The sequence below is a fragment of the Scylla paramamosain genome, chromosome 23 (genome assembly GCF_035594125.1).
Source record: "Scylla paramamosain isolate STU-SP2022 chromosome 23, ASM3559412v1, whole genome shotgun sequence".
Lineage (NCBI taxonomy): Eukaryota > Metazoa > Arthropoda > Malacostraca > Decapoda > Portunidae > Scylla > Scylla paramamosain.
This window is the reverse complement of record NC_087173.1, coordinates 5,652,986-5,667,985: the sequence shown is the minus strand read 5'-3', so window position 1 is coordinate 5,667,985 and position 15,000 is coordinate 5,652,986. Positions and strand designations below refer to the sequence as shown.

General features: G+C 40.8%; 1 long non-coding RNA gene across 1 annotated transcript in view; it reads left to right on the top strand.

Annotated features, from left to right (window-relative positions):
* The first annotated feature begins 2,926 nt into the window (after positions 1-2,926).
* LOC135112456 (uncharacterized) overlaps positions 2,927-15,000 on the top strand; it is a 43,755-nt gene continuing 31,681 nt past the window's right edge. The window contains exon 1 of the long non-coding RNA XR_010274397.1: positions 2,927-3,080. This is a non-coding gene — a long non-coding RNA (uncharacterized LOC135112456). The remainder of the gene's footprint in view (positions 3,081-15,000) is intronic.

The window sequence follows — 15,000 nt, the reverse complement described above, 5'->3', positions numbered from 1 at the left end:
TTTTACTTGAACGCTCCTGCTCCCTTATTTGAGGCAAACTTCATGAATCTATAATGCGTAGAGCCCGTTCATAGATTGTCGCAGTAGTAGTAGTAGTAGTAGTAGTAGTAGTAGTAGTGGTAGCAGTAGTAGTGGTTCTTTTTTCTTTTTTTTTTTGAGATTGTGCTTTCATTTCATGCTGGTTTGAAAATTCTTGCTTATCATTTTGCACTACAGAAGAAAAATTATTCTAAGTAAAAGCGGTTCGATAAACAATGTTTGCATGTAGCACTGTATTGTATTAGGCTTCTTGTTTAACTCGCTGATTGCTGAGTTGTCGTGAAGCTGTGGGCGAGACATTAGAGGCAGGGATCACTGAGTCCCTCCCTGCTTCACTTGTCCCGGTACCGACTCGAAACTTGTAGATTATCAAGTTTATTGGTAGTGCTGGTCTGTCTGACACACACACACACACACACACACTCACACACATCCACGACCATCAGCAACAAAACCACACACACGAAACATTTCATTCACAGCAAAATGAACTCGCGTGTCCCTCAACAGTTCCTCACGAGGGGTGTTGCGGAGACGAGTCTCTCGACGCATTATGTAAAAGGCGCAATATCTCGTCTTGTAAAATTGAATATGCTAAGAGAACTCGGTGAAAATCGAGCACGATTTCATTCGTACCTCGCATGTATAAATTTGGGGCGAGGGAAGAGAGAGAGAGAGTGAGAGAGTGGTAAAGGGTGAGGGAGGAGCCAGGGAGAGAGAGAAAGACGTGAGAGAGAAAGTGGTAAAGATATAGTGAAGGATGGATAGAGAAATACGGAAAGAAAACCAAGAAGAGGACAGAAACAAAGGGAAGGGAAAGAAAAAAAAACATGCAAGGAAAGAAAAGTAAGGAAAAAAATGTTAGAGCGAGGAAGGAGTAAAAATATGAAAAGAAAAGCAAGGGGATGAATAAAACGAGAGAGAGAGAGAGAGAGAGAGAGAGAGAGAGAGAGAGAGAGAGAGAGAGAGAGAGAGAGAGAGAGAGAGATGGAAGAGAAAAGTAAAGATAGTTGAAAGGTGGAGGATGAAGGAGAAGATGGAAGGAGGAGGAAAGGAAGAGGCATGCTTGTCTGTGTCAGTCATCCGTCAGCCTCATGACACCTTAGGAAGCATCTTAAGGCACTCCTCCTCCTCCTCCTCCTCCTCCTCCTCCTCCTCCTCCTCTTCTCCTCCTCCTGCTCCTGCTGCTTTCAATCATCTCCGTCATCTATATCTGCTCTTCCCAACAAACATGGCCCTCACTTTTCCTGGAATGTGCTAAGGGGGAAAGTTGAATTGAGAGTTATGTTCTCTCTTCTCCCTCCTTCCTTCTCTTGCCAGTAATGAGGGCAGGTGTAGTAGAGTAGTTCCAATCAGGTGTTCGTGTGATGCCCCTGGGACTAAGCGCCGCTATTAATTCGTGCCAGAGCATTCAGAGGACAGATCGAGGAGTGAAGGTGTTCCTGAAGGCGATGATGTGGTTTATATTATTGTCTAAGTTTTGGTGCATTTGGTTTAGTTTGTTTAGTCTGTGATGAAAATACATACTCGTGCCTACTGCTGTTTCTACACACACTCACACACACACACACACACACACACACACACACACACACACACACTTGATGGATGGCAGTAAATCTTGATACATATCTTTATAGAGCAAATAAATCGTTAGTTGTGAGAACGACGAGTATTACTGTGCAGGGCATTTCTCTCTCTCTCTCTCTCTCTCTCTCTCTCTCTCTCTCTCTCTCTCTCTCTCTCTCTCTCTCTCCTTTTTCTTCTTTTATGTAAATTGAAATAGATGGTATACTTCTTTTACACACACACACACACGCACACACACACACACACACACACACACACACACACACACACACACACACACACACACACACACACACACACAGGTCCCCAGAAGTAAACAAACAGAAGCAAAATAAAGAAGAAAATAACAGGTACCGTTCAGATCAAAGTCATGTCTCTCATATTCTTTCTCCTCTCCTCTTCTTTTCTCCTTATCTTCTCTTCCTCTCTTCCTTCGTTATTTTTGTATTTTATGTGTTTATTTATCTATTGTTGTCATGTCTTTTCAGGAACCATTGCAAAGGAACGCAAAGAAACACCAACGAAGAACAAACAGCAGCAGATGTGTTTCGCTGGACGCATCTTCAGGTGTGTGTGTGTGTGTGTGTGTGTGTGACAATATTTGGTATCCATGCAGGCTTAAGTGGATTTGTTGATGGTAATAAATTGCTACACGTCTTATCTCTTAAAGTCTTCCTTCCCTCAACTCTCCTTTCTTTCCTTTCGTCCTTCTTCTGCGTCATCCTGATTATTCCTCTTCAAACCGCCTGTTCTTCCTTCTTTTGTTCACTTTTACATATTTCGTCTTGTTTTTGTTCCTGCTCTCGTTCTCGTAGTCGCATTTTTATTATCATATTTGTGCATTACAGTCATTCAGTCAATCAGTCAATCCCTCACTCACGCACTCACTCACGCACTCACTCACTCACTCACTCACTCACTCAATTAATCGTGTCGTTCTCGTCGTTTTCTTTCTACGTTCATTGATTTCCGGTGTTGTTTTTTTTTTTTTTTTTTAGTGAGTTGCCTCCAAAACTCATATCAATATTCTTTCAGACTTAGACTTTTTCACGTATGTTTTATTGTATAAGTTTACGTACTATTCTTGTGCTGTAGTGTATGCGTGGGTTCTGCTGCGCAATTTGTTTTCTTATACATTATTTTCCTTTGTTTCTACTCAATTCTTTGTATGTGAAGTAAAATGAAGTTAAGTAGAGTAAAAATAAAATAATTGCCTAACTTTGGCAACTCGAGACGCATCAAAGTCCTCATTTGTCCTGGGAGCGGCGGCCATGCTGATGACGTCACCATTGTTTACCTAATACCTGCATCTCACGGACTTCACCACGGACGAATGTTTTGTTCCTCCGGTGCTGGGTTTTGTCCTGTGGCAGCCAACACGTCACAGGAGGGATAGATAGAGGCACGGACTGAGGACTGGAAACTGTCTATGTAATTGCTTACATGAAGAGGTGAGATAATTGAGTTGTTAATATTTCTACTATTGTTATTTATGCGGGAGGCATACTGGCTGAGGGAAGAAAAAGGAGGAAAAAGAAGCCGGTAAATATTAAGAAGAGTCGCGTGGCTCTATTTGATATTTTTATCGGCTGCTACCTTCTACCTTCCTCCATCTATCAACTCGACACAATCTTCCAGACAACTATCCCCTCTTCTTCAATGACACTCAACTGTTCCCCTCTTCTACACTGAACATCCTCGGTCTGTCCTTTACTTATAATCTGAACTGGAAACTTCACATCTCATCTCTAGCTAAAACAGCTTCTATGAAGTTAGGTGTTCTGAGACGTCTCCGCCAGTTTTTCTCACCCCCCCAGCTGCTAACTCTGTACAAGGGCCTTATCCGTCCATGTATGGAGTATGCTTCACATGTCTGGGGGGGTTCCACTCATACTGCTCTTCTAGACAGGGTGGAATCAAAAGCTTTTCGTCTCATCAACTCCTCTCCTCTAACTGACTGTCTTCAGCCCCTCTCTCACCGCCGCAATGTTGCATATCTAGCTGTCTTCTACCGCTATTTTCATGCCAACTGCTCTTCTGATCTTGCTAACTGCATGCCTCCCCTCCTTCCGCGGCCTCGCTGCACAAGACTTTCTTCTTTCTCTCGCCCCTATTCTGTCCACCTCTCTAACGCAAGAGTTAACCAGTATTCTCAATCATTCATCCCTTTCTCTGGTAAACTCTGGAACTCCCTGCCTTCTTCTGTATTTCCACCTTCCTATGACTTGAATTCCTTCAAGAGGGAGTTTCAAGACACTTATCCACCAATTTTTGACCACTGCTTTGACCCTTTTATGGGACTGGCATTTCAGTGGGCATTTTTTTTTTATTAGATTTTTGTTGCCCTTGGCCAGTATCCTTCCTACATAAAAAAAAAAAAAAAACAGTGTTGGGACCTGGTGAGAAAGCGGAGTTTTAGGGTGAAAGAAGCTAAAATAGGGCCAAATACCGTTTATTACCTCCCAACATGAGTAGAGAGCTGCCTACTATTGCTATTATTGTAATGGTCGTCATGTTCTTGATTCTCCTTAGTTCCCTGGAAGCCTGCTCATCTTGACATTTCCCAAAAGTCAAAGGAAGATAAAGTAGGTCAGTTTAGTTCTATATGTGTCTAGGCCTATGGTCAGTGCTTAGTGTTGGTTATGCAATAGGCCATAGTAGTGTTAAGATATGAGGAGGAAATACATTCTAAACTTGTGTGACTCATGGCCATTACATAATTGCGCCATTCTTACACTAACATACATAACTATTTATATTTTGGTAACATTATAGACTTGATTGTTATATGTATCCTTACCGTCACCGATTTTATTACTGTTATCAAAATCAGTTAAGAGGCTGTGCGTGGTAGTTGGATTATGCTAGAACCAAGAGGTCGCAAGCTGTAGTTAGGCTGTGCTAGAGTACGTGACAGTAACAGTGACACGGTAATGTCTTATACAACAGCTCTACTCACCTGAACTACATAAGCTCGTTCCGCACGGTGAGCCAGGTGAGTTTAATAGCCCGAGTTTATCCTTGCGTGCTCATCGTAGTGTTGAATATGTATTGTCTTAACTGTGTGTCGTATTTTTAGCTCTTTGACAACTTACGCCAATGTGACGCTTGTTAGGTCATCAGAGTAACGCTTGAGAAATTCACTGGCATAAATAAAACTAGCAGCACTCAGCACTTTGAACTATTCGATCACCGTTTCTGCAGCGACTTTTAAAATCGTTCCAGTCTCCCGCCACACCATCACGTCAAGCTCGAGGAGACTTAGGAGTGAAAGGGATAATGACGTTTCGAGTTTCAAGATAAGCAGTTTATCTTACTTTACTACTTTAGTGGCGATAAAACCGATGATACGGTCTTGCCCCTCTCACTGGCGCGGCATTTAGCAAGCCTCTTAGCTGAGATGCCTTCGATTGGGTGCGCCGCTGTGGCTGTGTGAACACTGACAGAACGAAACAGACCAATATGGCGGTGTTGGTGGTAGCAAGTCGTATTGCAGTGCACGGTGTTTGCTTATACATGGTGGAAAGAGGTGAACAGATTTCCACCATTGAGAAATGAAAAAAAAAAAAAAAAAAGGAATCAAAACATAAATGAGATGTAGGAATGAAAGCCGTAAAACATTTACGTATTTGCTCGAAGCTTGTTAAAGAATGGACGAAAATTGTGTTTCCTCAGGCTTATCCAGATCACAGAGTGGTTTGTTATTGATGGATTGTGTGTCCGTGAAAGGTCACTTGGTAAATGCGATGATGGGGGCGTGGGAGGGTGACGTGGTGAGCGTGGGAGGTGTTTTGATGCTGCGCTGTGTACGGAGCGCCGCATTTAATACCTATATATCTGATTTTTTTTTGTGCGTTTGCTTTTACATGTAGTATAAGAAGAAAAATATTGCAATAAATATAAAATCTTTTTGAGGGAACTTCGCTTTTCAATTAATAGAATTGTTGCAATACTGCATTATTATTTTCTGATGGAAAACTCAACAGCTTCCGTGATTGTTATCGACTTGACGAGATTGGGAATTAAGTCCATCATCTTTTCAGGACGTGCAAGAAAAAATAAAACAATCTGAAACGGGTGCATGCCGAATTCTGAAAAGTATTCCTGCTCTTTCTTTCCCTTTCACAGAAAATTGGATACCATTTGTCTCTAGAAATTCATCACTTTTTTTTTTTTTCCGTGTGATGAAAGTAAAAAATGAAAATCCTCTCAGGGATTTTTCTTTCGGTGTTAGTTTCACCTTTTTATTAAAATTCCGAAGCAATTTTCCCAGTTGGTATAATTTTAACAGGACAGAAAGAGAGAGAGAGAGAGAGAGAGAGAGAGAGAGAGAGAGAGAGAGAGAGAGAGAGAGAGAGAGAGAGAGAGAGAGAGAGACTACTATTAGAGTATCAGAGGAAAGAAGATAATGGAGAAGGGAGAAAAAACAAGCAATAAAAAATTGTGAAAGCGTAAAGTTTGGTTGAACTTTGAACGCGAATCCAATACTATACTGAGAGAGAGAGAGAGAGAGAGAGAGAGAGAGAGAGAGAGAGAGAGAGAGAGAGAGAGAGAGAGAGAGAGAGAGAGAGAGAGAGAGTCTGTTATTCCTCGTGTGTACCAAATTCCGAATCACAATGCATACAAAAATGCTATAAAAATTCGCAAACGAACTCCACTGCTTTAGGAATATGAAACACACACACACACACACACACACACACACACACACACACACACACACACACACCATTGCTCAAGGAAGGTCCGTGAGTCACCGAAAAATTCCTCTTCCTCTTCATTTTTTTTCTCTTTACTTTTTTTTTTTTTTGTGTGTGTGTGTGTGTGTTATTTTCTCTTTTCGTCACAAATTTAACAAGGTTTGGAATCAGAGAGAGAGAGAGAGAGAGAGAGAGAGAGAGAGAGAGAGAGAGAGAGAGAGAGAGAGAGAGAGAAGAGAGGTAATGTGCATGTGAAGTAAAACCGATTTGTCACACTTGTAATTATCATATGTTTAATTATCAGTGCATTAGTCAGTCAGTCAGTGAGTCAGTTAAGCAGTCAGTCACTCTGTCAATGAATTAATCAGTCAATCTCCTCTGTAGATATTATTATTATTCGTGAGTGATAAAATAAGTGGTCAAGGAAAAAAAAATAATAAGATAGGAAAACAATAAAAGGACGAGGGACATACATAATCCCATCTCTGAGCGAAAAGAAAAGAAAAAAAAATAAAATAACAGAAAAGTAAATAGTGACTGAGAGGAGTGACAGGAGTGAAAGGCGGAACTTAAACTTGTCATTGTTATCTTTTAGTGTTCAGGTAGATTGGCACTAAATGGCTGCTTTAACTTGAATACTTTTGACCTTTAGAAACACATCGTTCATTCTCTGCCACGGTCCCTGTAAATTCACACTGAAGCTCCAATTACCTGCCTTATAATGGCTTGAATAATTCTTTATGGTAATCTGGAAATGACTTGATCTGCTGTCTTATTTTTGCTTCTGTCACTTTATTTTTATTTGTGAGCAGTTTTTTTTTTTTTTTATCATATCTTGTCTTTTATTTTGGCGAGTCTGTAAATAAATAAGAAAAAAAAAGATCTGGATAAATTCGTGGTGTGTTTATTTAAGTTTATATAGATAATTACTTTTTCTACTTATTTATTGTTTCATTTTAGTTCGCCTTCGTAAGTGTTTTGAAATACTCTTCCTCTATAGAGTGGTTAGAGTTTCCTGCCTTGTGGTTATCTGTGAATCTATTGGCAATGTTTGTTCAAGAAAAGATTGTAGCGATGTTTCATATGAGTTAATTTAGACATTTCTCTTTCACTTATTTAATTCGCCTTACCAGTTCCTTAAATTTGTCGCACTTTTTATATTTCGCTCTATAAATTATCTGTAAACACTCAAGAAGATTTATGGGCTGTTTCTTGCATTTAATTTCGACCGTTACTTTTCAGTCACTTTTCACTTTAATTGGCCTTCTCGATTCCTTAAATTACTCGCATTTTAGTAACGATTTTCCGCCATCTGTAAACACTCAACAAGATTTATGGGCGTGTTTATTCCAGTTAATTTCGTCCGTCATATACTTCTGTAATCAATTTTCCCATTCATTCACTTTCACGATTCCTCAAGTGACTCGCGGTAAAACAATTATTTCCAGCTTTATAATTATCTGTAAATGCCGGAAAAAAGATTTACATATAACTAGCACCTTTTATACGTATTCCATTTGATTTATTTCATTACTCCTCAATAATTTTCCCATTAATTCACCTTCACCCTCCCTTAAATGACTCGCAGTATAGCAAGCAATTATTTTCTGCTTTATAATTATCTGTAAATGCCCAAGAAAATTTATGGCCTCTTTATTCCAGTTAATTTAGGCCATTACTTTTCAATCACTTTCCAATTTTTTTCACCCCTGGCGGAGAGAGTAACGATGGAGGCTGTTTGTGAGAGGAGAGGAGTGAGAGGAGTGAGAGGCCATCAGTCAGGCTCACCCGGTCCGCTGGGAGTTAAAGGTGACGTGTTTATCATCACGCAAATTACCTTCTTTTTACCTGAAATGTATCGCGGCGCCTCTATGGGGGAACACTGAGGCACTGTGACACAAGAGAACACAAAGGAAGAACTAACAGTAGGAGGTGGTGTTTTTGTGTTTCTTGCCTATTTGTTTAACTATTCAGTTTTCTATGGGCTATCATCAGTTACTATCTTTGTTTATATTAAGCCAGAACTATTCAGTGCAGCAGCAGTGATTGCATAGGTGGTGTTTAAATAGAGTGGTAGATGACTGGAACGGACTCAGTAATCATGTTGTTAGGGCTAAGACATTAGGGAGCTTTAAGAGAAGATTAGACGGGTTTGTGGATAGGGATGATAGGTGGAAATAGGTAGGTATATTTCATACAGGGACTGCCACGTGTAAGCCTGGTCGCTTCTTGCACCTTCCCTTATTTCGTATGTTCTTATGTTGAATGTTTATAATTTTTGATAGTTTGAAGGAATACTCGTATCTGTCTTCATCATCTCTTTATCACCATCTGTCTTGAATATAAAAATATAACAAGGGAAGTTGCAAGAAGCCATGAAACCTACTGGTGGCAGTCCCTGTGTAACACATGCGCAACCATACCCACCTAGCATTTCCTTACACAAATTGGTCTAATCTTCTTTTATTGTTCCGTATTGACTCGGCACTAACAAGCAGATTACTGGGTCTGTTCCTTTCATCTACCACTTTATTTGAGAACCATTTCTACCTTTCTCTTTTTTAAACCTCTCTCAGACTTCATTAGCTGTTGCTGATCCTGAGGAGTTTGTCACCAGTGTTACATAACGCTTTCCCTATATTGCTGCCTGGCCTCATTAGTTATTACTGACTGTCAGGTGTTTGTTTGTCACCCGTGTTGCATAAAGCTTTCCCTATAATCTCCAGTGGGGTTAGGCAGTCGATGACACGCCGACACTTTCTGTAAGCGTTCGTCTTGTTTTGCAGCATCCCTCTCGTGCCTCGGGTGTCCCTCCTGACGGCAGGCCTCAGTTCTCGGTTGGGAAGTCTAGAATTGTTTATAACGCAGATTTCTTTTACTTCATTCAGAAATACATGGAACTGCAGTGCTTCAGAGAGGAATTTCCCGACTCTTAAAGACAATAAAGTTTTTGACTATTTGTAATTCTTGAAAGTCTGAGAGGATACGTAGTAGTTTACTATTACGTAAAATTACCTTCTTTTGCCTGAGCTACACATATAGGAGTGCAGCGCTTTTTTTTTTTTTTTTTTTTGTAGTGTAGGAGGCACCGGTCAAGGGCAACAAAAGTCAGAGGAAGAAAAAAGAGTCCTCTGAGGAAAACTAGTCCACTGAGAAAAAAAAGTGCACTGAGAAGGAAATCCACTGAAAAAAAAGGCCACTTAGGAAAAAAAGATGCTGGGAAAAAAAAATCCACTGAAGAAAAAAAAAATGCCCACAGAGAAAATAAAACCAATGAGGAAAAAACTACTGAGAAAAAAGGCCCCTGAGAAAACACACACACACACACACACCCACACACACACACACACACACACACACACACACACACACACACACACACACACACACACTGAGAAAATAAAGCTCACTAAAACACTAGGCAATAATGATACAAAAGATGTGAAATATTTATAATCCTAACTAGTTCGAGGAAACATGATTGGGCTCATTATCACGCAAATTACCTGCTTCCACCTGGGCCAGAAGTGTATCACAGTGCAACGCCCGTATAATGAAAAGGCTGGTCATCAACGGTGCGGAAAGTGTTAGATACCATTTGTAATTCTTAATAGTTCGAAAGAATATCATTGGGTTTATCGTCACGGGAATGTTTTAACCTGAGCCAAAAGTGTATCGAAATGCGGCGCTTGTAAGAGGAAACCCTGGGAAAGGTGTTTTAGTAATTGTGATCCTTGACAGGTGGAGAGAATATCGTTGGCTACTCCTCGGTGTCTCGGCTCTTGGCATTGATTATTGAGGCGGTGGAGGACAGCGGCCACAGTATTCTATTTCACTGTATGATTTCTACTCTTCTCCAAGGCGACATTGCGCGATGCTGAATTCAGTCTTGTAATCTAGACTGTGGATCGTTTTCTGGCGTGTCTTTCAATATGAGACGTGATGCGAGTGGTAATTGTCGTCTTACAGTTAGTTAGCCTACATTGATTGAGGTCGTATCCTTGAGGAACTTCATGATCAAACCAAGGTACAAGTTTATTAAAATATAATATCAGATATGAATGAAGGTCAGGTTAGATGCAACACCAGCCTTGGAAATCATCAATCAGGATGTCGTACCTTTAAATCATTAATTTCCTGGGAGTAGTGACGGTAGTAGTAGTAGCAGTAGTAGTAACAGTAGTAGTAGTAGTAGTGATGGTGGTGGTGGTGGTGGTGGTGGTGGTGGTTTAATGATATAATGATAAATATAAACTTTTCAAGAAATGCTGAAAACATATAAGTTTGTCAAAATTAATTCAACATTAGAGAAAGCTACAAAAGGCAAAAGTTTAAGAACTTTCAAGTACATCCAAGTACAAATGTTAGGTACTTCATTTTCACGGCGTCACAACTCAGTGCATAATCAGGTCCTGGAAATGCAACAGAGCCTTCAGAATTATTTACTTCACAGAGTTGATGGAGTAATGTACAGCTCTGTGTGGAAAGACAGAGGAAAAAAAAAAAAAATCAATCAGTCAGTGTTGGTGTAGATTTCAGAGTCATTTACCACACAGAGAAGATGAAATAATATATAACTATGTGGAGGCAGAAGAAAAACACAAAAAAAGAGGTAAAAAAAGGTGTTTGTTGGTGTTTGAGCAAGGCGAGCAAGGAGGCAGGAGGCGCGTCTCTGCGACCGGCGGCTGAGAATTGATGAGGTGAGGCATTTCTTGCGGACAGAAACTAATGATGGAAAATATTTTACAGTGCCTTCAAACTTGGGTACAAATTTATTAAAACTCCGCCTCAAAAGTTTTCTGTTTGCGTCCTTTTTGCTTCCCCCGCGTATCATTTTTCTCGCTCCGATAAATCAGAAAGCAGATGCGGGTACATGTGCGGGGTATGTGGGTACTGCTCTCTCTCTCTCTCTCTCTCTCTCTCTCTCTCTCTCTCTCTGTGTGTGTGTGTGTGTGTGTGTGTGTGTGTGTGTGTGTGTGTGTGTGTGTGTGTGTGTGTGTCTCTTTTTCTCTATCTCCGTCCTTCTCCTCCTCCTCCTCCTCCTCCTCCTCCTCCTCCTCCTCTAGCTTCAAGTCACGTATGTTGTAACAAGTCAGCTCTGCAGTTTCTATCAAGGCTGTTTGACGATTGTCTAGACAAGTGTTACCTGAAAAGAGAGAGAGAGAGAGAGAGAGAGAGAGAGAGAGAGAGAGAGAGAGAGAGAGAGAGAGAGAGAGAGAGAGAGAGAGAGAGAGAGAGAGAGAGAGAGAGAGATCTTTCCTCCCCCTCCTTTGCTCCTCTTATCCAATTCTTCCATTCTTCTGTCTCTCATTCCCTCCATTACGTCCAGAGAGAGAGAGAGAGAGAGAGAGAGAGAGAGAGAGAGAGAGAGAGAGAGAGAGAGAGAGAGAGAGAGAGAGAGAGAGTGGGGGGAGGGGGGAGAGACACTGACAGTTTTCCCGTGACAGTCTTGGATCATCTCTCCCTTGAAGACGAGCGAGAGGATGTCAGGGCGTCACCGTAGAGGGAGAAATTGAAAGGTGGACATGAACAAGGTTGAGTTTGGGTGACGGCTAACACGAGATAGACAATAGAGGCAAGAGGGGGAGAGATATTACTGTCTCTCTCTCTCTCTCTCTCTCTCTCTCTCTCTCTCTCTCTCTCTCTCTCTCTCTCTCTCTCTCTCTCTCTCTCTCTCTGTTAGTCTAATGTCTCTTCTCCATCTTTTCCTCTCACTGCTTCTGTCTCTCTTTCTCTCTCTCTAGCACTCTCCTCCCTGCTCTCTAGAAACACGAGGCGCCTCTGAGGGGTTGTAATCCTCCTCAGCCTCGCCCTCGTCTGACAAAGGTCGTACAAAGGTCATCCTCGAGTCAGCATTAATTATGTTTTTTTTTGCTGGAGTATTTTTCTTTTCGTCATCTTGTTTTAGTTTCACTCGTGCGCTTGTCTTCCTTTTCTCTGTTGCTTTTTTTTTTAATGATTTTTTTTTTGATTATCTGTGTTATTTTTTGTATTTTTTATGCGTCCTTTCAGTTTGTTTTTATGTTGTTTGTGTACTGTGCTTTCACCTTCATTATTCTTTCATTATCATGTTTTGTCTTGGGTTTATTTATATTTTGCTCTTTGTGTTCTCTCTCTCTCTCTCTCTCTCTCTCTCTCTCTCTCTCTCTCTCTCTCTCTCTCTCTCTCTCTCTCTCTCTCTCTCTCTCTCTCTCTCTCTCTCTCTCTCTCTCTCTCTCTCTCTCTCTCTCTCTCTCTCTCTCTCTCTCTCTCTCTCCCTCGTCACTTTTTTGTTATTTCCTATTCTGATCCTTTCGTTTTTTTTTTTTTCATATCTTCTTTGTTTATTCGTATTTTGCTTGTTTCTCTCTCTCTCTCTCTCTCTCTCTCTCTCTCTCTCTCTCTCTCTCTCTCTCTCTCTCTCTCTCTCTCTCTCTCTCTCTCTCTCTCTCTCTCTCTCATGTATTGTTAGAGTTAATTCACACCTTCCTCTTTCTCTTCTCTTTTTCTCGCTACTTTCTCTTGCGTTTATTTCCTTTTATTTCACGTCTTGTTTGAGTTCATTCATATCACATCCTCTTCATCCTCTTTTCACTGCTTCCTCTTCTTCCTCTTGCGTTAATTTCCTTTACTATTTCCTCAGTTTCGCGTCGTACTCCAGTCGTCTTGCCTCTGTTTTTTTTTCTTTTTTTCTTTCTTCTCAAACTCTTCCTTTCTCCTTCATAACTTCGAATTACTTCCACTCTTGTTTCTCTTCTCATTCGCTTCGTTGGTATCTAACTTCCCCTCTTCTTCTTCGCTGCATTATTATCATTGTTGTCATCGTCTTCATATTTTTTATTCCTTCCTTCTTTCCACTCTCTCTCTCTCTCTCTCTCTCTCTCTCTCTCTCTCTCTCTCTCTCTCTCTCTCTCTCTCTCTCTCTCTCTCTCTCTCTCTCTCTCTCTCTCTCTTGTGGCTTTTTTCCTCCTATGATCTGTAATAGTTCTCTGTACTTCTCTCCTTCTCTCCTTCTCTCCTCTTCCATCCTGTGTTTCAGCTCCTCTTCTCTTATCTCGTTTGCAACCTCTAATAATCCTTTTTGCTTTTTCCTCCTCCTCCTCCTCTTTTTCAGCTACCTTCAAACTCCACAATTTTCTCATTATTATTATTATTATTATTATTATTATTATTATTATTATTATTATTATTATTATTATTATTATTATTATTATTATTATTGTTGTTATCATCATCATCATCATCATCATCATCATCATCATCATCATCATCATCATCATCATCATCATCATCATTACTACTACTACTACTACTACTACTACTACTACTACTACTACTACTACTACTACTACTACTACTACTACTACTACTACTACTACTACTTCTACTACTACTACTACTACTACTACGACTACTATTACTGCTAAGTACTACTACTACTACTACTACTACTACTACTACTACTACTACTACTACTACTACTACTACTACTACTACTACTACTACTACTCCTTACTACTACTACTACTACTACTACTACTACTACTACTACTACTACTACTACTACTACTACTACTACTACTACTACTACTACTACTACTACTACTGTCATCATCAAAAGCATAACTGGAATGGAACGAAAAAAAAAAGAAAAAATGAGAGCTTGAACTGAACTCTCCCGCTTACCACACGAGTGCCAGCAGCAACAGCCATAGCAACACGGAGGCGGTGGCTGAGTGGTTGGCATTGTGTTTGACGAGTCCCCAAGCCCCGAGTTCGAGTCCTCCGCACATACTCGATGCCGTAAACACACTAAATGCTTGCCTGCTGCCGTCAGAATAAGCGAATGTAAAGCTTCCTCCTGTAGTGTGTGTCCTGAAGGGAAGAAAAACACAGGAAGGCTGAGATGGTGTGGTACCTTATGTTTTATGTATCTGTGTAAGGGAGGCTCACGCGTGTCGCCGGGGAAGGAACAGGAATACAAGCACCTGTCTGATGGAAATGTACAGTATCCTCAGGCAAGTAAGGTACAGTGTAGTGCAGCCTCGCGTGTAAAGGACTAAGGCTCGTATTCTGAAACGCTGTTGCTCTCTCACCTTGACAGTTTTGAAAGGCCACGGAGATAATTAGCCGGTTTCTCATGACTGGCTCGCTACACAAGACTTTATATTTCCTCTCTGTCCATTTTACTAGTGAAAGAATTACCCAGCATCTTCACTCCTTCTTCCTGTTTCGGTATTTCCTCCTGCCTGTGCCTTGAACTGTTTCTAAGGAAGACTGGCAAGTCATCTCAGAAAATAAACTGACTTGTTGTGGATCTCCCTAATGTTTTTTCAGGAAACAGTATTATGAACGTTTTTTAATATAAATTTTCACCCTTGACCTATCCTCCTGGTTCATTAGAAGAAAGAGACCAGGAAGTGCCTTGTGTAAACCTACTGGAATTTCATAGAATCCCTTATCATCCTATCTTATGTTCTTATATTCCCCGCCAAGGTGAGGGATGCTGTACTTAAGTAAATCAACATAATGAACACGTGACTAGGGCCCTTGTACCCCAGTGAGAGTACATCTAACCTTGTACTCATTCCACTCAGCTCCCTGCCAGCCCACCCGTCCTCAGTCATTCCTGCCCCACTCACTCTTTCATGGTCTCCCTGCTTGTAGTCTTCCTCGGGCCGCAAACTTGTCC